Raw genomic sequence first — 25,972 nt, 5'->3', positions numbered from 1 at the left:
TCAGCATATGTTACGGTTTTCCACAGCAGCTGGAATACTTGGTTTTGTCTAGCTCCTTTCCCCTTCTTCCACCAGCTTTCTCCCCATCTTCCAGACAAGACATAAACCCAAAAGTCTTACTCCTGGCTTCTCTAGGTAATTTCATAATTTCTCTAAGAGCACAATCACATGTGCTCTTCAAAAGTGGACAAGCAGATTTATAAAAGTAAGTCCTTTGAGTCCAGTGGGGCTCACAGTCCAATCCTACCAATGGACTATGCCACCAGAACTAGCATTCCAACAGCAGAATGTGCTTTCTGGCCATCATGATTTGGAAGCATGCATAGCTGCATGCTTCAGGACCACCGCTGGAGAGACCAAAGAGGACCAGCGCACAACAGCAGCAGCACCCACCAACAACAGTGAATTGAAGGCTGGGACAGGAGGAGTGTCACCCACCCTCTTATGTCATCCTAGGGAGCTCTTCTACAAGTGCCGCCTCTGTCCCAAGTGGCAGCCTAGGGGCAAGTCTTCTCTATAGTGGCACCACAATTATAGAATTCCCTTCCAAGAAACAGAGAACTACTCCCTCCTTCATGGCTTTCTGGTGAGGGCTCAAAACACCCCTGTTCCATCTGGCATTTGGTTGCTATTTGTCCACTGTGCCTCTGAAATACGGGTGTGACTTGACAGCTTCCCTGGACTAATTTGTTTCCCATTGATCCAATGATGTTTGTTAAATATTGTTCTGTTTTGACTTACATTTCAATATGTAATGTTAAAATGAATGTTTAATGAAGTGGTTCTCAAACTTTTAAGGAGCATTTCTCCCTAAGTAAGTCTTTGCGGGGAAGGAGTGAGGGCAACAGCAAGATCCCCAGGATGACGTTGCTGAGGGGGGTGAGAAGGTGCTTTTAATTACTGTGGGCTTCTGCAAGCAGCAGGAGATACGGGGAGCCCCACACAGTCCTCCTCAGGGCTCCCCGAGGCTTGAAATGTAGAGGAACAGGATGCACAAACCACCTCCTGCATATTGGAAGTGCTTTGTACATGCTGTTTCTCAGCATTCTAACATTTGGCGAGCCCTGCAGAAGGCTGCACAGGGCTCCCCACAACTCCTGCTACTTGCAGAAGCCCACAGTAAGTAAAAGCACCCCCCAGCCCCCCTTAGCAAAGCCGCCCAACAAAGAAGCTCTATATTCCTCCCCACTGCAGGAAGGAACCCTCCCCATTGCTTTACCCAGGGGACGAAAGTCCCCTTCTCCTGAGGAGCCGGTGGCAGCTGCCTGGAGCGCATAGGATGCGGCAGCTGCCATTTTCAGCGCCATGCAGCTCAGGATTGAGGAGGCTTACAGAGGGATTGTGGGAGGCTTATGGAGGGCCTGTTTTGGTGTGGCTGCATGCTATGGCAGGATAAAGGATAGCATTGGGCTGTAAGTGTATATAGGAGTGCACTATTTATTTATTTATTTATTTATTTAGAGAAATTTATATCTCGACTTTCTGGGAAACTGGAAGTACTGCTTAAGACCACGTCAGAAGCCTCAGAAGGATTTCCGAGTGGTCCTTAACATGGTGCTGGGTTTCACCTGCCCCTGGAACGGTTCCAGAGGTAGAAACAATGCAGCGGCAGAGGTAGCAGTAGGAGGTGTTGCCTCCGCAAGGCTCATGGATGCAGCGATCAGGGCGTTTGCTCCCTGCCCCCCCTTCAGGCCTGCCACTGATTACTACCACTGTTATCATTTGTGACACATGCATAGGCACGCACATAGCATACTGAATATTCTCCTACTTCCCTTCCCTGCTAGTGTACATTTATTCCCCCTTCGAGCTACTATATTGTGTTAACTGTATCTTGGTGTCTTCAACCTTATTAAATGCCAATCCACTCACGTATCTTGACCCACTGCACCTTGGTCCCTGCACACACATTCAAATTTCTGACATATACATTATACATGTCTCAGAGCATAACCAGCAACGTTGTACATGTCACCAGTAACATATTGATGCTTGTCTTGAAGATTAAGATCAATAAATATAAACAAGTGTTTTTGTGAAGGTCAGAATTCACAACAGCAAACAGAAAAACCATCAGATAGTGAACTTTCACTATGTCGATTAAAAACACTTGGTGTGTGTCTAATAAATTTGTTTCCAGTGCTGATGTTTGCTTTCTAATTGTACCTACTTGGCTGGCACAGTAACATTTGTCTTACTTGAGATTTGGATCTCGTAATTTTGCTGGCAAGCAATGAATTTCAAAATTATTACATCAGGTCAGGTCAAATTCTCTCAGCATATACTTAGAAGTTAATATTTCAGGCAGTGTTTGGTAGGACATAGGGATGTTCTACAAGTACTTCTGCTCACTCATTTGGCTTGCTTACTACTATAACATGCACTCCTTGTTCATTAAAAAAAAAAATAATAATAATCCAAAGACCGCACCCAGGAACGAAACTTGGTAGGGTCCAGAAGGGAATGAGGCAAGCTTCTGAGAAATTTAAAGAGAAGGAAAAGAAGGGGGGGATATAAGAGAAAGAGAAGGAATGAGAAAAGGACATGGAGGAGATGAAAAGCCAGAGATGGAAAAAGCAGAGATAAGGTAGGAGAAAGGGGCAGAGCAGCGAAAGAGACAGAACTAGCAAGAAAAAGAAGATATACCTCAACCATGGGACAAGGAGGCAAATGGTACTAGATTATACAAGGCCTCATGAAGAGAAGACAGATGCCACAGCAGCAGAGACTGAGGGCATTTTCTCAGTGAAGTCACTATAGAGGTGTGGCTGGTGCTGGCTGCACCAGGTGCAAGTCTCAGCAGGGTTGACACCACACCACCAAGCTTCCATTCTGCAGTCTTCGGACCTCTCCAGGCCAGGCCACCTCATGCTCTCAGGTATGATTATGTTTTCACCACATGCATCCATTAACATGGTCATCACATCACCCCCTCCCCCAACTTCCAGAACACCAAACTCTTCAAGGCAAGCATCACAACAAGTACAATGCACCCTTGGATCACCTCTACATCTTCTGAAAGAGTGAGTAGTCATGTGTCCGGAAGATCTGATTAGGTGGGGAGGACTGGTGGCCTGGCCAATCTGCTCCACAAAACATACTATTCCTAATCCACCTTGGGTGCTTGAGGGAGCACAGAACTAACCCTAGGCACAACAGATGCACCTAGAGATCAGATGAAAGAAAAAAGAAATTAAGCTATTACCAAAAGATATGGGGAGAGGGGCGGTCCAAACTCTTCCCATTGAGCTACTTAGGGAACTGACCCTAGAGGATTTTGGTTCCTTAGGAGAAGCAAGGGGGATAACATAGGATACTTTAGGACTTTAATAAATGTCCCCTGGATCACTGAACCATCTGACATGGATTTCCTTCATTTCCTTTTCTTTCTTACTATTATATGGAATGATAGGCATGAGTCAAGTTAGGCCTTGAGCGGACACTAAAGCCCTCAACAGCCCACAGCAGCATTATTATTTATTTAAATAATAATAACCCTGCCATTCTATCACACATTAGGGCACCTAAGGCAGCTTACAACATAAAAACTACACAAGGTAAAAGATTAGAACTATATTGGTGGTGCTTCTGCATCTGCGGCGAATCTGTTCCCAGACCCCCTGCAGATATTGAAAACTGCAGATAATGAAATCCGCAGTTTTCTAGTCTATTGAGGCTTGGAAAGGTCCAGAGCTGTTCTAAAGCCCGTAGAGGCCACAAGCAGCCTTTATGGGCCTCAAAATGGTCTCTGGAAATCCTAGAAGGGTACTTCTATTTTTCATATTACATGTTGGATCAAATCTGGCTCAAGGTGGTGTGCGGCCCCAAATTGAGCCAGATCCGCAGATATAATATTGATGGATAAATAGGCTCAACCTGTACTAAAATATAAAACAATTTGAACAATAAAACAAATCAGAAGAACATAAGAACAGCCCCACTGGATCAGGCCATAAGCCTATCTAGTCCAGCTTCCGGTATCTCACAGCGGCCCACCAAATGCCCCAGGAAGCACACCAAATAACAAGAGACCTGCATCCTGGTGCCTTCCCTTGCATCTGGCATTCTGACACAGTCCACTTCTAAAATCAGGAGATTGCGCATACACATCATGGCTTGTAACCCATAATGGATTTTTCCTCCAGAAACTTGTCCAATCCCCTTTTAAAGGCATCCAGGTCAGATGCCGTCACCACATCCTGTGGCAAGGAGTTCCACAGACCAACCACACGCTGAGTAAAGAAATATTTCCTTTTCTCTGTACTAACTCTCCCAACACTCAATTTTAGTGGATGTCCCCTGGTTCTGGTATTATGTGAGAGTGTAAAGAGCATCTCTCTATCCACTTTATCTTTCCCATGCATAATTTTGTATGTCTCAATCATGTCCCCCCTCAGGCATCTCTTTTCTAGGCTGAAGAGGCCCAAACTCCATAGCCTTTCCTCATAAGGAAGGTGCCCCAGCCCAGTAATCATCTTAGTCGCTCTCTTTTACACCTTTTCCATTTTCTCTACGTCCTTTTTGAGATGTGGTGACCAGAACTGGACACAATACTCCAGGTGTGACCTTACCATCGATTTGTACAATGGCATTATAATATTAGCCGTTTTGTTCTCAATACCTTTTCTAATGATCCCAAGCATAGAATTGGCCTTCTTCACTGCTGCCGCACATTGGGTCGACACTTTCATCGACCTGTCCACCACCACCCCAAGATCTCTCTCCTGATGTGACACAGACAGCTCAGAACCCATTAGTCTATATGTGAAGTTTTGATTTTTTGCTCCAATGTGCATGACTTTACACTTACTCACATTGAAACACACCTGCCATTTTGCTGCCCATTCTGCCAGTTTGGAGAGATCCTTTTGGAGCTCCTCACAATCACTTCTGGTCTTCACCACTCGGAAAAGTTTGGTGTCATCTGCAAACTTAGCCACCTCACTGCTCAACTCTGTCTCCAGGTCATTTATGAAGAGGTTGAAGAGCACCGGTCAAAGGACAGATCCTTGGGGCACACTGCTTTTCACCTCTCTCCATTGTGAAAATTGCCCATTGACACCCACTCTCTGTTTCCTGGTCTTCAACCAGGTCTCAATCCAGGAGAGGACCTGCCCTCTAATTCCCTGACTGTGGAGTTTTCTCAGTAGCCTTTGGTGAGGAATAGTGTCGAACGCCTTCTTAAAGTCCAGATATATAATGTCCACGGGTTCTCCCGCATCCACATGCCTGTTAACCTTTTCAAAGAATTCTAGAAGGTTTGTGAGGCAAGACTTACCCTTACAGAAGCCATGCTGATTCTCCCTCAGCAAGGCCTGTTCGTCTATGTGTTTTGAGATTCTGTCTTTGAGGAATTCCACCATCTTACCCAGTATAGATGTTAGGCTGACTGGCCTATACTTTCCCAAGTCCCCCCTCTTTCCCTTTTTAAAAATCGGTGTGAATTTGCTATCCTCCAATCTTCTGGCACCGTGGCCGTTTTGAGCGACAAGCTGCATACTTTAGTCAAGAGACCTGCAACTTCATTCTTCAATTCCTTAATAACTCTTGTGTGGTTGCCATCAGGGCCCGGTGACTTATTGATCTTTAATTTATCAATGAGGTCTGAAACATCTTCTCTTTTAACTTCTATCTGACTTAATTCCTTGGTCTGGAGGGGTCATTCAGGCAGAGGTATTTGCACGAGGTGTTCTGCCGTGAAGACAGATGCAAAGAACTCATTTAATTTTTCTGCCATCTCTAAGTCTCCTTTTATCTCCCCTTTCCCTCCCTCACCATCCAGAGGGCCAACCGCTTCTCTGGCGGGTTTCCTGCTCCTAACATATTTGAAGAAGCTTTTATTATTCCCCTTAATGCTGCTGGCCATGCGTTCCTCATAGTCTCTCTTGGCCTCCCGTATCACCTTCTTACATTTCTTTTGCCAAAGTTTATGTTCCTTTTTATTCTCCTCATTAGGGCAATCTTGGGGGGGGGGGGATTGCCCTAAGATTTAGCAATCGTTTTAGCAAGGCCTGCCAAGATTTTGGACTGACAATCAGCCTGAAGAAAACACAGGTTATGGTTCAGGATGTGGACTCACCTCCCTGCATTACAATCTCTGAGCATGAACTGGAGGTTGTCCATGACTTTGTGTACCTTGGCTCAACGATCTCCGACACTCTTTCTCTCGATACCGAGCTAAACAAGCGCATCGGTAAAGCAGCTACCACGTTTTCCAGACTCACAAAGAGAGTCTGGTCCAACAAGAAGCTGACGGAACATACCAAGATCCAGGTCTACAGAGCTTGCGTCCTGAGTACACTTCTGTACTGCAGCGAGTCATGGACTCTTCGCTCACAACAGGAGAGGAAACTGAGCGCTTTCCACATGCGCTGCCTCCGACGCATCCTCGGCATCACCTGGCAGGACAAAGTTCCAAACAACACAGTCCTGGAACGTGCTGGAATCCCTAGCATGTATTCACTGCTGAAACAGAGACGCCTGCGTTGGCTTGGCCATGTCGTGAGAATGGATGATGGCCGGATCCCAAAGGATCTCCTCTATGGAGAACTCGTGCAAGGAAAGCGCCCTACAGGTAGACCACAGCTGCGATACAAGGACATCTGCAAGAGGGATCTGAAGGCCTTAGGGATGGACCTCAACAAGTGGGAAACCCTGGCCTCTGAGCGGCCCGCTTGGAGGCAGGCTGTGCAGCATGGCCTTTCCCAGTTTGAAGAGACACTTTGCCAACAGTCTGAGGCTAAGAGGCAAAGAAGGAAGGCCCATAGCCAGGGAGACAGACCAGGGACAGACTGCACTTGCTCCCGGTGTGGAAGGGATTGTCACTCCCGGATTGGCCTTTTCAGCCACACTAGACGCTGTGCCAGAACCACCTTTCAGAGCGCGATACCATAGTCTTTCGAGACTGAAGGTTGCCAATACATTAGGGCAAGACTTCCATTTATGGAAGGAAGCTTCCTTGCCCTTTACGGCCTCTCTAACTTGGCTGGTTGGCCATGCGGGCACCCTCCTGGACTTAGTCAGACCCCAAAGTTCATGCTACTATTAAAATCACATTCATCAAAAGTGCCAGCCTGTCATGTCAACAGTTAAAAGCTTCCTTGAATAAAAAAGTTTTGAGCCCTGCTGAAAAGTCATCAGAGAGGGAGCCGTTCTCAATTCCAGGGGAAGGGAATTCCACAACTGAGGAGCCACCACAGAGAACGTCCTATTTCTAGCCGCCACCCCTCACCTCTGCTGACAGTGGCACTGTCAAAAGGGCCCCTCTGATGATCTGAGAGTATGGGTAGGATATATGGAAGGAGGCTATCCCTCAAATGTCCTTGTCCCAAACTGTATAGGGCTTTAAGAGTAAAAAGAGTATATTGAATTGGGCCCAGAAGCAAAACGGCAGGCAGTGTGGCATCCAAAGCAGCAGCCTGACTGAGATTGCATCAAGCCCCTGCAATCACACGCAGCATGAGTCACTCAGTTGGGTTTTTCACGCTGCACTGCTTTCTCCCACCTCTCTATCTGCAATTGGGCTTCCTAATGGGCCTCCGAGGAAGCCATTTTGTTGGAGAGTGGAAGAGGTGGCAGCTGCTCCTGGACATTTCTCCCTCAAGTGAGTCCGCGAGGGCACTGAGCAGTGATGTTACTCTACCTTCCTGGCTGTTCCAGAATACCTTGTTTTCCTTAGCATCAGCTGAAAAGTCTAAAAACTACATGAAAATGGTAAGATTCCCGTAGAGAGATCAAAAAAATATTTTAAAAATGAAGTTCTCATGCACTGAGAAATCCATTTTATGTTCAATTCGTCTCCTCTTATGACTGAACCTGCTTGAGACTGTATAAATAACTGGTCAAATTAATTGCTTTATCTAGGACAGTACTTTCCATGCTACTTTGATTAAACAGAATGAATTGACCTGCAACATTGTGGATAGCTTTAAAATGGCCATGGGAAGCTTCTGAAGGACTCAGTTGGCATTCTGAAGCCACCCACACCATTTTGAAGCCATCTGCGCAATTCATGGGTTCCATTTTGAAGGACTCCACTGCATTCTGAGGGTCTCTGCTACATTCTGAAGGTCTCCACTGGCACTCTGAATGCAGCAGACTTTTACATTTCCACAGAGACCTTCAGAAGCTTCCCGCAGCCATTGTAAAGTTTCCCAAGCCATTTTAAAACTACCCATGCTATTTGCAGGTGCCATTTTGAAGGTTTCCACTAGCATTTTGAATGCCGTGGATAGCTTCACAATGCCGTGGGTAGCCAAGAACAAACAATGAGGTAAATGGCAATCCTGCTCCCTGAGGATAAGTGAACTGGCAGGTCGCAAATCTGCAGGTAAGGATACTGACTGTATTTCTATGAATTCAGAATAATGGTTATCAATATATTTGTGCTTGGTGTATTTTTAAAACTGGTACGTGAAATTCAGATGTTCAGACTCAGTGGAGTAAAAATGGACCAGGTTTCTAAAAATATTGTACAAAGCCATTAAGTAATAAAAAGGAAACATAATTGTTGACTTTAAATATGCAGGCAAAAAAATCATAGTAAATAACAATAATTTACTTGGAATATTGCTACATACAGCATTTCACAGAAATCCAGCATACAATTTTAAAGAAAGCACTGGCAAATTAATTGTATACTTTCGCCTTTTATGCTCGTCACATATGAAAAGAATAGCATTTTACCACACATTGAGTACAGTACCATACACTGAATATGGGCTTGAGGGGAATGTAATCAATAGTATCAATTGAATCTGAGATTAGATTAAAGTGAAGACAGAAGGATAAAAGAGGCATGGAACTCTGAAAGTCCTCTTACCCTTTTTACCTGATGGCTGTCAACATGGCACTTTGTCTCCAACAGCGCAATGTGTAAGAAGCACAAGTCAATATTCTATTGTGAACAAGAGTGCATACACACAACCATCATTTTACCAATGTGATATTACTTTGCATACTGGTGAGCACATGAAATTCCTGCATATGCGGGCAGGTTCCATTTATTTATTTATTTATTTGGGGGCAGGGGGGAGAATTGATCTGCAAATTTATTTGTTTTGGGAATTGTTTAGCCTGCTTTTCAGGTAAGTGTTCCAAGTTGAGAAACAACAACAACATATAATACATAAAAATACAGAACAAAAGAGGCAGAGAGATAAGATCAGATTATAACAAGCCAAAGCACAACATCTCCTATAGCCCTTTGCTTCATAGCATCTTGTAACCGATCTTTCTCTCTCATCATTTTGCAAAACCTGAACCATTGTCCTTTCCTTCCCAGTGCACTATTTCCAAACAGTATGTAAATATCTCCAAATTGCAAGTGCTTTCAGGTATCAAACTTTGGCAGCTACCTATGGTCTGCTATCCCTTGAATATGGAGAGTTATTGTAATGTCCCAGGAATCAAGCTCCATGTGTGAATCCAGAGTAGCCTGCTGCTATATTTACGAACATTGAATATGTAAAAATAGGTTGCCTGAAAAATCCAAGCTTGCAATGCAGGAACTTTGGAAAACCTACATAAGTCCAGCCTGCTAAGGAATGCTCAGAGTGAATTCCTTCACACAGTGTAACTCGTGTTCCTTCTGACCACAAATTTATTCAATACCATGCTATTTAAAAGCAACTTTTAACAAAAAGAACAAACCTGTCTTCACTTTCCTGTCACTGATTGTCACTGTGCCATGTTTCAGGAGGGGTTAGCTGCCAAAAAGGAGGAAAACAAAAAGTTAAATCAGTTCAAATCCAGACACTGTCCTTCAGAATTTTTTCTTTAATATGCATATTGAATTGATTATTTCATGTCTGTTCTTTGGAGAGTATGTTGTTGTTTTTCTGACTTTTCCTCCTCCCTTTTCAAACAAAGCAACTTCCAATGTTCTGAGGGATGGAAATTAATAACTACTCTTACTTGGATCTCTCCTAGTAGCCACCAGCCCTGGTAAATTGCTATTTGTCGTTTCACCAAAAACAAATCATGCATCTAATACAGCATTTAAAAGACAGAAATAAATTCATCTCTTGCTACCCTATTATCTTAAATGTAACAGCAAAATTTGAACACATATGGCCAAAACCAAAAAGCCAGATCCATTATGTAATTCTTTTTTCTGTTTTTACCTTCTAAAAAATGAGATTACTCTTTCTGGAGACCTAAGGCACCTTCTATGGGGGTAACATCCCACAGTCATACTAAAACAGTATATAGTATCATTATTTCTGCAGCCCCATTTTAAGAATCAGTATGTGGTTAAAAAGTAATACAGAATCCCAACACCTCTCTTCTTGGCTGAATCACTGCTTCAATAGCTCATTACTGATGTCATGCCATAAACAGCCAAAAACAAACAAAAAGAAAGAAAGAATACACTTTAGCATTTTCCATTGCATTTGTTGCCCTTTACTGCTGTTTAATGTGCAAGGGAAAAGAGAACAGTCATCTAAATGTTCCTAGAAGAATTATCTATCTCAATATACATATGCAGCCTGTGTACATCCCATTCTTCATGCTATCCAGTGATTTAAGGACCCCTTTGAGGACCTCAGCTTGATCACTGTTCTTTTTTTTCAGTCAGGAAAGTGAGCAGTCAAGCAGTGATCCTGTTCTCTGCTACTGATGCGCTTCCCTACAAATGCATTGGACGTTATTAGCAATGTGTAATTAAGAGTCTGACAGTGTCCCCATTACAAGCCCATTTTTCTTATAAAGGGTTTTGTAAATTGGCTATGTTAATGACTACATAAAGAAGAAATTTTAATCTATTCTGCATCCTTTAAGGAATCATACATTTCTTTTTTTGATCACTGCAACAAACAGACCGAGAGAGAGACAGAAAAGGAAAACTTAAGATTTAAGATTACCTCAGCTATTGGGATTCCCCCCCCCCTTATTAAAGAATTAAGCAAGTGGCTGATTTCACCAGTGACTGATTTCTCACACATTACAGCCAAGGAAGACACTCCTGACAATTAATTTATAATATAAAATTCAAGTTATAGAAATATAGACAGAAAGAGGGGAAGATACTAAATCATTCCTCAGATATTTTTCTAACCAGAGTTTTTCAGAAATTTCTATAGCATTCCACAGTAGATAAATGGTAGAATTTCTGAAACATGCTCTAGAACAGTGATTTTCAATCTTTTTCGTCTCATGGCACACCAACAAGGTATTAAAATTGTCAAGACACACCATCAGTTTTTGGACAATTGACAAGGCTCACCTTTCTGTTGGTGGGGGGCTCATATCCCCAATGATCCTATTAATAAATGACCCTCCACCAAACTCCCACAGCACACCTGGGGACCATTCGCTGCACACCAGTGTGCCACGGCACAGTGGTTGAAAATGGCTGCTCTAGAACGTGACTCTAAAGCTAGAAATAAGTTTCACTTAAAATCAGCATGCTTATTTTTGAATAAATATACTCAGGATAAGTGAAACAGTGACTTACAAATGCACCTCCAGTGTGTATAGTTGAATGAACACTCTGCCCACACAAACATGTGTCTTAGCATATCATAACATTTAGTTTACTTTGGGTGTCACACATTGAAATGTTCACTTAAAAGGTATGTATACACGACCGAGAATAATCTCCCTGAAAAGCAGTCCGCATAGGTAAGAATTCTATAAATGAGGGCTAGATATCAATTACAATTTTTACTATTCTTAGACTGCAGTCCTATCCACACTTGCCTGGGAGTGGGTGTCACAAATGCACCATAAGGCATGCCCATGACTCCATGTGCTGAGTCAGCACCGGTGCTGGCCCAGTGCAGGTCAGAAGCTAGATAAGAGCTCTGAGCAATGGTGAGGGCTTTGGGGGTGGGGGAAGGCATTCAGGGTAGGGGAAGGAACTGGGGCAAGAGGGGGTGGGACCAGCAGAGCTCTTCTTTGTCAGGTCCTGAATACTGTGTCAGGCTGGAAGGCCCAATACAGAGTTTCTCAAGTCTGTGCCAGCAAAATAGCTGGCACAGACTTGAGAAGTCCCATTGCAGGGCTTGGGGCTTTCCCAAGGGGAAGGGGATGAAAGTCCCCTTCCCCTGAGGAGACCTCCGGCATTTGCCGCAGAGCTGCAGGATGAATGGCTAGTTGCTTTGGCGCCACTGCACCCAGCAATAGTGCTGCCTTTAGGATTGGGCTGCCAGATACTAAAACTATTATCACTCACTCATTCACATGGATGCTTTGAGGTTAAATAGTGTTCAAATACAAAATGAGATGGCTCTATGCTGAAAAGTGATTGGAAGACTTCAAATTAAAACTCAACTAATTTTGCACCCTGATGCTGCTGAACTGAGGTGAAAAGAAAGGGGAAGTGTTGCTAGGAGGCAGGTAGGCGTTGCTAAGTTTCAGCATGTTTTGTGTCACTGAGACATTTGCCATTCAAGAGAGGGGTAAGTTTTATTCACTATTCATCACTGCATTCTTCTATTTTTGTCTTACTCTCACAGACCTCCTGAAAGCATATTGTATACCACCAGTAATTCACAAACTACAGTTTAAGAATCAGTGACACAGAACCATTTCTTTCAGGGTACAATTTTGAGAGCTTGTATGGTGGGCATGTATGGTACAGTCCTCTGACCTGACTGTATTGCTTCGGCATGAGCTGAACTGAGACTGGCTGGTTTGAAAGTGCACCCTGATCATAATCACTCTTCATATGGAGAGATCAAGTGAGACAAATGGCTTCTGACTAATCTTCTCTACCACATGCAAAGTTTCTACTAGGAGCTAAGTTTTGAAGTGGGACCACTTTCAAAGAAGCAAATCCCTCACATGCCTCCTGAAGTGGGGCAGTCACATGAGTTAGATTGCGTTCACATGAGATTCCTCAGAATGCCATGTGAGGGCCTGTTGAATCAGTTCTGAAGAAATCTGCTCACACCACCTTGAACAACATTACTGTACTTCCTTCATTTAAGTCTAAATAATATTACAGTAATTTTGAGAGGGAAGAATCACTCCTAGCAGCTTTCAAATACTTATTTAAACTCCGTTCTAAAAAGTTTTGTAGGGTGTCAGGAAAGAAGAAAGTAGCTTCTTCCATACAGTCACCCCTCCAGTACAAGAAAGGTTGGAATAGTGGTCCCACAAATTCAGGATGTGCTCAAAGCACCACAAACAAGAGAAAATAAGCATGAGCCATTTTAAGGAGAATGGTAGTTCTAGTTTAATTCAAAAATAAAGCTGCTATACATTTTGGACAGGAAAATATCTCACTAGCTAATTCCAGTTCTGTTTGAATTCAGGGTGTTTACATATTTTGCCCACAGGAAGTCTCTACCAGCAAGCCTGAACTTTCTAAAACATCCAATCCAATCCGGGTCTCTTTTTGGCCAGCTCCAAGAGAAGAGAAAGCATCTTAGAATTCCCAGGAGATGGATCTTTCAAGCTTTCCAATAATAAAACATACATATTTGCTTTAGAAAAGGTAGTAGACACTATTTAAATTATATTTTTGCTCCTTGTATTATCTTCAGGCACACCTCAATTTCAGAATGGCAGCTGCCAAGACTTTGAATGTTTTAAAACATTATTTTTATTTGTAGGTATTCCACAATTTCAGTTTTTCATTAAAACCATATGACAGAACAATAAGTCTACACAGTAGTGTACCTAAGTTATCATAATATATGTTCAATATCACATTACTCATGGTCAGTCTGTAAACTTTTGAGCCATTTCTAGTATCATATTAACACACAATGAAGGAATAAGTAAGGGCCTAATCTTATGCTTCTCCTGTCCACAGAATGCAGCTGTGCCAAAATGGGTTGCACTGCATGCTATAGTGGGGCAATTGGGAGGGAAAAGGGAAAATATTGTTCCTTATCCCTCCATACACCCCTCATTGGGTCTCCTTGGACCTAAACCAGTTTTTTAGCTGGCAGACGTTGAAGGAGACAAGGAGTACATGTCGGCTCACTATGGAGGTGATAGCTTTCAGTGCAAGTTCCCTACACTGGATGCCATCCTCTCCCACTTTCAATAGGCCTCCAGACATTGTGCCATCTTGTGCCTTTCTGCCCATCCCCCACCCTGTTACACCTACCCCACCAATGAAACGAGGTCAGCAGACCTTCTCCCTGCCACTGTGCACAGGGCCTCCAAGGGGGTGGTGGTCCAGAAGCACCTGACTATGCATGCTTTCCGATTGGTGTTTATGATGCCGTAAAGCAGGTTCTGCAACCGTAACACTAATTCCAGCAGCAGCAGTGCCACATAGGATTGGGGAATAAAGAACTCAAGCGCTGATCCCAGTAGTGCAATCCTATACACATTTACTCAGACCCCATGCTCACTTTGCTCAATCGAGGTCCCTTGTACGTTTGTTTAGTAATGCAGCCAAAGCAGACTAAAAAAAATTATAGAGTGATGTGTAGAGTGTGTAGATATTCACAAATATCAGGTGAATATTTTGCTTACAGGGCTTCTAATACTTTGTTGAGATGTAGAAATCTGGACCTCTTTCATGATAAAACAAAGTAACATTGTGCAGTAAAATGGTCATTTATTTTGTCATCTTCTAGATCAGTGGTTCTCACACATTTAGCACTTGGACCCAGTTTTTTAGAATGAGAATCTGTCGGGACCCACCAGAAGTGACATAATCTCAAGCAGAACATTTTTCTCAAGCAGAAATTTTAAAATTTTTTAACATTTTTAACATTTGCAGAACATAGGCTGCAATCCTAACCACACTTACCCAGGAGTAAGTCCCATTTACTATCACTGAATATACATTGTAGCTTGTTAAAAGTACAGGTCTGTAACATTTCCCTAAATGCAGTCACATACTATGGCAGTATCAAGTCTAATGTAATAAAAATAAAATATTGAACTGAATGGGGACCCACCTGAAATTGGCTCATGATCCACCTAGTGGGTCCTGACCCACAGTTTGAGAAACACTGTTCTAGATGAAGCAGTAATAAAATCAATGAAATTATTAAAATGAGAAAGCCTAAGAAGATCAGCAAGCGTCTTTTCTTCAAGCAGGAAAAAATTGCTAATAGGTAAATTTAAACATTAAGATTGTTTAACATCAAGAACTACTTCTGTCCTTTTCCCCACCAACTTTTGTATACTATGCTTCTGGCAGAAAATATATCACTTCTGATCATTATCGCACTACACATTTCATGTAATCTCAGGTTAGATCAAGCGATAAACACTGTAACATTTAATCTCGAGGTTAGATGTTTGACACTGATACAAAAACTAAGTGATGCACAGTGGGAACATTTCTTCATATATTTTTGTAAGTTATTTGTTAGAAGTTTCTAGAATTGAAAACAAAGCAGAAACAAAGCTTCAGTGTCTTAAGAAAGGTTTGTTGACATTTTCTTTCTAGTCCAAAAAATTTAAAAAAGGCTCAAAGTTTGTTTTACTGCAATTCTTTTCTTTTCTACGCCTTGGCAGATCCCCTTGTCTTGGGGCAGTTCTCAGCAATTTCAAAGTTATAACTGCCCCAAAGGGCCTCACAATCTCAGAAATGGTTAGGAATGGCTTGAAGAAAATGGACCAACTAAAAATGACAAATGATTTCTTTCCACTCACTAATGATTTATTCTCCCTATTACACACCTACTCCAGAAAATACAGCTCTCTCAACATACACCATTCAAGATATGTTAGCTTCCTCCAAACGCTCAGTATATAGACACTGTTGGCAACCTTCAGTCTCGAAAGACTATGGTATTGTGCTCTGGATGGTGGTTCCGGCACAGCACCTAGTGTGGCTGAAAAGGCCGATTCGGGAGTGACAATCCCTTCCACACCGGGAGCAAGTGCAGTCTGTCCCTGGTCTGACTCCCTGTCTCCCTGGCTGTGGGCCTTCCTTCTTTGCCTCTTTGCCTCAGACTGTTGGCCACAAAGATAGGTATAAACCACAAAGATCTAGAAGTTCCTACTTCTCCCCTACTACTATTCCTCCTTTTCTTTAAATATTATTATTATTAATATTATTATTATTATTATTATTATTATTATTTATAGACCACTTCTAAATCTGACCCTTCAATGCCCCACTTTTAGAGAGACAAGCACAGTTCCAGGTGATTGTTGGCTTTGTCTACTTCTCCCCCTCTCCAGCTCACCTACATCTGTTTTTAGGCTTGATCTACAAATGCACCAGCATAAGGGATCATAATGACTATACCATTTCAGACTGCAGGGGTATATGTGTGTGCACACACATACGTGCATGCACAATAATCTCCTACAAAATAATTCAATGAAAGTGAAAAACCCTAACAGCAAGAAGAAGGCTGGGCTTGAACCTCCATCTCTCTCATGTACTGTTTGTTTTTTCTAGCAAGTGTGTGTGTTTTTCCCCCCTTTCCCTTCACATGAGGAAGCAGTTAAAATGTGAAAAACCCACCTGCAGCCTGAAATGACACAGGGCATTATACAATCTCAGAAATCTGTTGGTGTTTGTTGACTAGGTCTTAGGGAGCAAATTCAAGCTGATGGAGATAGTGATTGTTTTTACCTTGTTTGCTGTTCTCCTAGTAAATCTGGAGATTTGTGGGTGCTGGGTGCCAAAATCAACCAAAGAAAATGGAACCTACTCACTAGATTTTGTGAGTAGAGCTTATGTTTTATGAAATACCCCAAACAAAGATTACCTTGGCGGAGCATGATGAGAACCTATGGTCCTATAAGAACCTAAACAAAACTGACAGTTTTGCGGCTATTTTTTTACTGGCACTATGTAAAGTGAAATTGGAGAGCATAAGGTGAGGGTGTGAGTAATGAGTAAAGAGAATTAGACAGCCTTGCAATCAAAACATCCTAACTATACATTCTCCCTATAAAGTGAATGCAGAGATAGACATTTCTATTTTGTACCCAGTTTCAAGAAGGGAAGAGGTACGAGATGCTCTTAACTATTCTGCTGCCTACCAAATCTCCCCTGAAATGGTAAGGGTGTTTTCAATTGTCTCTTTCCCAGCAAGGTTATGGAAGTTAGAAGTTAGGTCAACTGAGCTATCTGACCTGGTTGCTAGGCAACACACCCTTAGCTATTTTTCCCTTCTGTCCACCATGGACCCTGACAAAAGCAAATGGAGTATCAATGGTAACACCTAGGGTCTGGGGAGCGGACATTTCACAACACTGTCCCCCTAAGAGAAGAGCAGCCACAGTAGCAACAGTATTGGTGTAGCAACTGGTACACCTATTGCTGATTCTCTTGCTGTTTTATTACACTGGTTTATTTTAGTATTGAATTATATTTTTGCTCTCGTAAGCCACCTTCAAGGTTATTCCTAACAAATAATGAAACCCAAACACCTGGTCATCAGTGTTGGAGGTGCGGGAGCCAACCCACCATGATCACAACAATATTAGAGCAGATGAGCGCTGGGCAGACTGAGGAAACCCGGTATTGATGTCAAGAGGCAAGAAACAGGTTGATCAGGCACAAGAAGCCTTAGCTAAGGGCCAAACTACACATGATCAGAAACGCACAAGTTCACATGTTTTTTGTGTCTGCTATTTTTTTCTTTAAAAATAGATCACAGGGGGCCTGCAAAAATGGAGAGGAAACAGAGATGGGAATAGAAGGCTTAAGAACTGTACCCCTGCTGCGGTTTTAACTCCAATCATGCCCCTGCCCTGACATTCCATGGGGAACAGGGACCATCTGCTGGCTGTCAATAGAAGCTTTTTTCTTTACTACAATAAACAGAATACAGGAATTCACAATTCAGGTTGGAATTGCAGCAGAGATGAAGTTCTAAAGGCACCCAATCCCCCTGCTGTCTGTGCCCCCCCCCACACACACAGTTTGTGCTGTGTGCTATTTGAAAAGGAAAAGGAAAATAACAGTCCAGCTTACATATTCCTGGAAAAGTGTAAATTTTGTCCTTAAACTAGAGAACTAGGGTCCTGGAGGATATTCTTAGAGCTGCTTGCTCCAGTCTAACCTTACAGCTCGAAAACCTTTTGCCAGTCTAACCTTAGAGCTTGAAAAAGCGAGACTTTAGAACTTAGAAACTATGGCAAGGAGCAGAGATCCCAAACTGCTAAACAGTTTTCTCCCTCTAAGGCAGGGGTTCCCAAATTGTGATTTCTGGCTCCACAGGGAGCTGTGGCAACCAGTCAGGGGAGCCGCGGAATCCTTGTGAAAAACCTACCACCCTATACAATGTACAGGATTATACCCCTAATTGAGTCAGTGGCCAGTAGATCAGTAGGTCTAGGAAGCTGCCAGTAGAAAAAGTTTGGGAATGAAGTTGGGCTCTAAGATATTTCAAGAGACCTGGACATTGAAAGTATCATTTTGGGGTGCTCAGAGGAAATACAGTGTGGCTAACTGGGAAAACCTCAAAAGACATTGTGGCAAACTACCATACTGACAATTCTTCTCTCTTCCTGAACAATCATTGTTCGTTCAACCTGTTGGCAACCTTCAGTCTCGGGAGACTATGGTATCGCGCTCTGAAAGGTGGTTCTGGAACAGTGTCTAGTGTGGCTGAAAAGGCAAAGGAACATAGATTGACTGAGCCTTAAGCAACTTCACTAGGTCTCTGCCATGCTTAGTGACAATCCTTTCTGTTGGTGTACATTTTCTTTTCCATGAACAAAGCAGTTCAGATTCAACACCCTGTCTTATTTCTGCTGTTCTCACCTTGTTCTCATTTTTTCTAGACTGTTCTCTCTGTTCCCAGCATCATACACCCATCTATTCCTCATCTTACTTGGCTCACTGGCAATGTCTCTTTCTCATTGTCTCACTAAACACCCCAGGGGCTCATTCACTTGGAAAGATTCACCTAAGCAGTTTTATCTGCCCTTGTTGCTTGATCGCTAGAGGTGCTAATGCTGAAAGGGAAGCTTTCAGTTCTTCCCCAGCATGATAGTCAGATCATTGATGGTGATTTTTAAACAATACTAACACTCAAGGCATCATTAGAGCCATTTCAACAAGGAATGCCTATTTGATGCTTTCTGCAATATGCTCTTCCACTAACAACTGGATTGTGATCATAAAGGCAATCAAGCAAGCATCAGATAAAAATGATTTTCCATCACAGCTACAGAGGCCAAGACAGGAACTGCTGACCTAGAAAGAAAAGGCTTTGCATCAGAGCACCAATCCCTGGGGTCATTTAGTTCCTCATGTTCCCCATGCCTCAACAATATGTTTTCATATCTGAAGCATACATACATGCCAACTTGCATTTTTCATTAGAAATTTATTCTCTTTCAAAAAGTATGCAAGCAGTGAGGGAGATTGCCCATCAACATTTTGGAGGCTTCAACAGACACCTCAAGACCAGGTGTGATAAGTATTCCTCAGCAAGAATTTAGCTCTTTAAGTCTTATGAAATCAACATACTCAAACTATTTAGAAAGACATTTTTTGTGTTGTTCTGGAAATAAATTGTTAATTGTAACTGTAGAGTGAACTATAATGTGTTCTAAGCAGCCTTGCCAGGAAAAAAATAATAATCACGAGCATCCTTTATAAAAGAAGCAAACAGATTCCTCCATTAAAGAGTACTATTATAATCAATTTGTCCCTATCCTGGTGCTACAATCTTTCCTGAAATCTATCTAACGAAGGTAGAGCCAAACAGCTGAGAGAATCCAACAGTAACTAGATCTTCCTTAGGTTTCTGGAGAAAAACTTTGATTTTTGAGTGCCCATTTTGGATAAAAGCAGGTTATAAAATTGAATGAATGAATGAATAAATACATGCCTCACATAACCTTTGAAGGATTCGCTACCTCTAAAACTGCTGTGGAATGGAATTCGAGTTGCAAAGAAGTTGAATTATAGCAGATTTCTTTTCTACAGTGCAAGATGAAGGGCTCACAAATGCCCAGTAGTCATTGGTCTATAGTTCCTATACATTATTTACATATTTTAAAAGGTGCTGTTTGTTTTTTCCCTTTTCCAGGTTCCAAGAAAAATATTTTGACTTAGCCAGGGTTCATATGTTCTACACAGTGCCAAAATGCTCAGGTGCTGAGCTGCACAGCAGCCCCACAACAACTGCAGCCTATTAGGTGGGAGTGGGAAATAGGATAGGCATGCCACAGCCCTTCCTAGAGGTGATTGCACCACAAGTTGCTATAGTGACCAAGAACAGTTTAGTAGACTTAGTACAGTGGCTGCATTAACTGAGCAATCAGCAGATGTATAGAAGACCAAGGACACAACAGCTGACATGATCTATCTGGCTCCTTCATCTTCTTCCCAGTCCCAGATGCACAACTCATGGTCTGGTATAACAAATCCGGTAAAAGGTTCCACATCGCCCTGGTCTTTCACCCCCTACAAAAAGAAAAAAGCTTCCTTTACAGCACACAGACACAAACAGGTGCACCCTGGGTCTTTCTGGACCCTTCACATGTTTCGAGAAGAAGTTAGCTTGCGAAGGGGCCAACCTAAACTCTGGTGGATGAATGGTGGAGAAATGGAGGATCTACCTTTGTCCAATTGTTTGTTGCACTGGTATATAGTAAGCACAATTGTGTCACATTGTGTAGGTCCAATCTCAGTATCCATGGGGGTTCCATTCCAGAAAACCCTGTGGATACAGAAATCCACAGATGCCAGGTTTCCTGCTTACAGGTCTTTAAATTTTTTATTAAGCATGCAAAAATCTGGTCTCCTACCTTAGCATTGCAAAACTGTGCCATTTCCAAGCTTCTCGGGGCCAAATACAGTTTTAAAGACCCACTTTTAGTTCTCCATGGTTGCCCAGAATGCCTTGGTACAGAGCTATACTGCATTCAGCCAACAGATGGGGCTAAAGTAAATCCCCATCTAGTGGCTGAATTTGATATAGATCTATACAGATGCATTCTGGAGTGACCATGGAGATGCAGAAGTTGGTCTTTGGAACTGTTTTTAGCCCTAAGAGGCTTGGAAATGGCACCATTTTGCCATGCAAAGTAGGAAACCTGGTTTTTGCACATTTTTTTTTCTATTTAAAGACATTTAAATTGGGGCCCTGGCATCTGAGATGAGTCAAATCTGCAGATGCCGGATCCGTGGATGCCAGAGTCTCACTTTACATGCAAGTGTAGAAGTAAGTGTTCATGCTCCCCTGGGGGAGTACCAACAGTACTGCATCTCTGGATGCAATATTCCACTTGTGAATGTGGAGCTTCCATACCTTAGATCAGCAGCTTTCAAACTCTCAGGGAGAGTTTGAACCACAGTAAGTTCTGGCAGGGGAGGGGAAGGCAATGACACGATCCCCAGGATCATGTCGCTCAGGGGGCTGCAGGGACGAGAATGCATTCACCAGTCCCTGCACCAGCCTTCCTGGGGTGCAGGGAGCCCTGTGTGAGAGTCTGCAGGGCTCCCCAGGTCTTGAAAAGTGAAAGTGTAGCAATCGCATTCCACTTTTGCAAAACCAGAAGTGGAGCATGATTGCTGCACTTTTACTTTTCAAGACCTGGGGAGCCCTGCAGACTGCCACGCAGGGCTCCCTGCACGACCAGGAGGCTGCTGCAGGTAGTAACTGCAGTAAGTAACTGGTAAGTAACTGGTAAGTAACTGGCCCCCTTAGCGACATGATCCTGGGTATCGTGTTACTGCCTTCCCCCGCCTCTTAAGGGGAAAGTGGCCAGGGCTCAAAGGCTGGGGCATCGTGACGCCCCAGTTTGAAAAGCCCTGCCTTAGATTGTACCTTTTATCACATTATTAAAAGTGAACATCACAGAGGAGTTGAAGATGTTGATTTAGTACATAACAATGTTGTTTTGACTGTTTGGCCTAAGGCAATCTCCTGCAAGGAAGAGTTATTAGGCAACACCACATGCGTTTATATTATAAACAAATATTGAACAAAAAAACTCTAGTTTTTAATTTTTTTTAAATAAGGAGAACACAGGACCCAAATGCATAATAGCCAAATTCTATTATGAAGATTGAAAAATACCCATGAACTTTAGAGACACAATTATCTTCAGTCTCATAACTAATTTGTTTCTATTTCTAGAACTAAAATATTAACATATTTTGGAAGTTTTATGCTTCAACTGTATGTTACCAAAAGAGCAACTAGTTGAACAGATTCAATAAGCAACCATTTGGAAAATCAGGGTTGACAGATTATCAATTCGGAATGTTCATCTCAAGAGTCTCAGAATACTTGTTTTTTCAGAACCCTCAAGCATGTGGGAAACACAGAACTCCAAGTTTAGCTACACACCCCCTCCCCCGGTTTTTTCAGGCAGCAACAATCATAAGGATATTGGCTGCTCCTCAATCTTAATGTAGTTTAATGGGGTATAGAATATGTGTGTCTTCCCCCACCCCAATTCTCTGCTCGCTGATAAACTTTCACTCCACAAGCAGCACCGCCCACAATTCACACACACAATGTGAAAAAGGAGAGAGAGAGAGAGAGTCCCTCTCTCCTATTCTCCAGCTATAGATGTTACTATTGGGGAGAGGGGATAAACTCTATCCTCCAGCACATTCTCCCACTCATGCTCTTGTTTGAAACCTGATGGCCACAACAAGACCTGCTACTGCCCTGCTCAAGTTAATGCTGCAAGTGGTAAAGTTGAATGTTTATACAGTATATTTGCATGGCAGATTACTACAGATCAGCTCCCTCCTACAGAGATCTTTGGTTCTTGGACATGTATAAGGTTTCTCAAAGTCTTGCAATACTGTGGAAAATCTGATACCAACTTCAGAGTTCTTTTTTAAATACGGAATTATTTTGGCACTTAAGTTTCATGCAATCCATTTCCCCAGGGAAATGAGTGGCATTCATTCACCTGTGTAGAATAAAGTATTCTGGGGCATTATTAGGACATGGGCTAAACTTGGTTTTTCCATCCAGTGACCAGGTAAAAAGAATCAAGCCTTCTCCTGTCTTCACAGTCCCATCCCTTCATCTGCACAGCCACATCCTGGGTTTCTGTTTTTCTGTTATTCTAAGTTTGACGAAGAGTGAAAAAGAATATTTGGCTCAAAAACAGACACTCGGATAGGCCTCACTCCAAGGCCTAGAAGAGGAGGGTAAAGGGGGTAATTTGTACCTGAGCCCAGGGCCAAAAAGGGGGCCCAGGAGCCAAAGCAGGGGGCCCAGACATGTCATGGGATCTGACATTTTCTTATCTACTCAGACATTTCATGTTGCTTGCATGAGATGCTGGAGACACTACCACGAGTGTGCAGCTGCAGCTACTGGCAAGCCATATATGCTGTGCTGACGAATGCATATATGACCCTCCTTAACACAATGTCAAATCTGGGAGGAAACTGGTCTGCTACAGTAGCTCTTTGGCTTGTGGATCTGCTTACCATGAAGGAGTGTATAGAAGCTCAGGGACACAGCTACAAGACTACAGCTGCTGCACAAGCAAGTTTCGGTATGCACAGGACACTTTCCATTCTAGTGTGAGCCTAAATATGATAATGCTAATTTTCTGCATGATTTTTATATTTAAAAGATTTTAGACTTACAAGTGTTTTTGGTTTTCCATTATTACTGTATCTAGCTGCTGATGCCATATGGGTGGGTAGACCTGGGCTCCAAACACTTTCCTGCTGTCTCCATCCCCCCCCCATTTTGTCCTTCTGACCCCATTCTGCTTGCCCATCACCACCTTCCCCCTGTTTCACCCCTCCCGCTTTGCAAAGGTGCCCTAAAGGAACTTTGTACCCCCTGATAGAATTCCTCTCAGAGGTCCTGCCTCACTCATTCATAGATTCTAATGTATGAATCCTTTACACACAACATTCCTCTACCCACATTCAGTGACTGTATTTGAGGGAGTGACATCATGCCCATTAGCCATGCCTGCTGGCCATGCAGCACAATAGCTGTGCATTCAGTTTGTCTGCAAGGGGTAGAGCAGAACTCAGGGAGAGTTCTTCACTTTATTTGTCAGGATTGCAAATAATGTGGTAAACAGGTCCTCGTATTAACCTCTGTCCCTTGCAGACAAACCCAAATGTACAGCTGCCAGGATTGTGACTAGTAGGTACAGCAGTGTTCAGGGCACAATTGTCTGGCACTCCTCTCTATACTTTCAAGTGTTTACTTGAACACAGTGAGTTATTATATGAAAGAGGCTCTAGAGCGGGACGGAATGCTCGACTGATAAAGGGCACAATCCTAACCAACCTTCTAGTACCAATGCAGCTGCGATACAGCCCCGAGGTAAGAGACCAAATGTTCCCTTACCTAGAGAAGGCCTCCTTGTCTTCCTGTCCACCACCGAATGCAGCACATACTCTGTTGGCACAGCTGCATCAGTGCTGGAAAGTTGGATAGAATTGGGCCCAAAGAGATGGACACATGCACACACTTGGACAGACCTCACCTACAGATGGCTATTTAACTTGTTACACTACTTCCCAACGAGTATAATTGTTACACTACTTCCCAACGTCCTATAATATTTGCTGTACAAACTTATCATTAGTAGAAAAATATGAAAACTGGATATATGCACACCTATTCCTTAAAACAGTTGACTTTTTTGGTTGGCTTCTGTGATTTGGTCTCTCCTTTTTACTTTCCTGGAATCATCCAATGAAAAATCCACTAAATCAAATCTGTCCATCAGAAATTTGTTGCTTAGAGTATCATCTTGACAATATTAGTGACAAATGTTACTAATGTTAGTGACAAGCCTATCAGAACCCTTTGCTGTTAATTCTGAAAATGCGACATGTTTGTATCTATTAGCCAAAGTATGGACATTAACTTTACTTCATAGCCTCGTATCACAAGCCAGCATTCCAGCACAGAGGAGGACAAGCTGCACTTAGTACCAACAGAATGTCTGTTGTTTCTTCAGATTCAGACAGAGAGGCCCACATCCAGCAAAATATAAGCAAGATCCATGCTTTCAGAATACAGTACAAGTTTCATTTACTAGTAGATACAAATAAATATATTGCTTATTAGATATTCAGGATAAATATCCTGAATTATGTTCAAAGACAACCCACACACACTGAAAATAGTACTTAAAATGTATTTCCTTTTCCCTCATCCAAAACCTCAAGGTAAGAAACACTAATGTCATATAAGTATGAAACTTATGAAACAGTTTCATATTAGTTTGCACTGTAATATAAAAGCTACAAACAAATATTCTCTTGAGCACAAATGCAATAATAAATCAATGGTTAAGCAGTATTTGACATTTGACTGACTTGTACCTCAGGACCTATGATTTGCACACTGTAACGTAATAGGCATGAGGGTTCGAATAGCATGAATTAAAAGCCTATAAATTCTTTCGTTTTAGTTTTGTTTGTTTGTTTTTTACGATACATTGTTAGGCAGTCAGTTTCTTCAGTTATAAAAGGTTTTTATCAAAATCTGAAACAGAGTGACAGTACAGTGGATTTTGACACTGTTGCTATCGTATTTTATTGTTCCTATCTGTGTTTTTTACAACTCCTATTCATTACAAGTACTGTAATAGTGCTTCTATTCCAAAGGTACAGAACAGTCCTTGAGAAAAGAACCACACAGACCCTTTTCAAACCCTACGTGTAAATAATGCCAGTAATCAAAAGATATGAACTTTCCATCTTTATAGTGCATATGAGTGACTTTGTAAGACTTGAGCTTGCACAGAAATATTTGAGACATTATTTTAAAAAACTTAATTGTCAAATATTTACTGAAATAACTACAGAGTTCTATATTTTATTTATTTATTATACTTCTATTCTATATTTTGTCTGAAAAGCTGAGAGAGACATACATGAGATTCCTAAGCAGTCGCCCATCCAGCCGGACTGACTTAGGTTAATCATGTAAAAGCATAAAGAGAAACTAGACAATTATTATGGCATCTTCTCTGCCTCCTATAGGTTCAAAAGTAACAGTGTTTCTACTGCCATGATGTTTTTCATCAAAATTTTTACTCAGGTAGCATTTACCGTATTTTTCGCTCCATAAGACACACCTAGTTTTTAGAGGAGGAAAACAGGAAAAAAATATTCTGAACC

General features: G+C 42.3%; 1 protein-coding gene across 9 annotated transcripts in view; it reads right to left on the bottom strand.

The window, feature by feature from the left end:
* Positions 1 to 25,972, bottom strand: part of FOXP1 (forkhead box P1) — a 642,114-nt gene that overhangs the window by 437,194 nt on the left and 178,948 nt on the right. For all 9 annotated transcript variants that reach the window (XM_066617522.1, XM_066617523.1, XM_066617521.1 and 6 more), the window contains one exon: positions 9,652 to 9,707. The gene's annotated coding sequence lies outside the window, so the exon portion shown is untranslated. The remainder of the gene's footprint in view (positions 1 to 9,651; positions 9,708 to 25,972) is intronic.

Source organism: Tiliqua scincoides, chromosome 2 (assembly GCF_035046505.1).
Source record: "Tiliqua scincoides isolate rTilSci1 chromosome 2, rTilSci1.hap2, whole genome shotgun sequence".
Taxonomy (NCBI): Eukaryota; Metazoa; Chordata; class Lepidosauria; order Squamata; family Scincidae; genus Tiliqua; species Tiliqua scincoides.
Note: the sequence above shows the minus strand (reverse complement) of the source record. Positions and strands in the feature narration are given on the sequence as shown.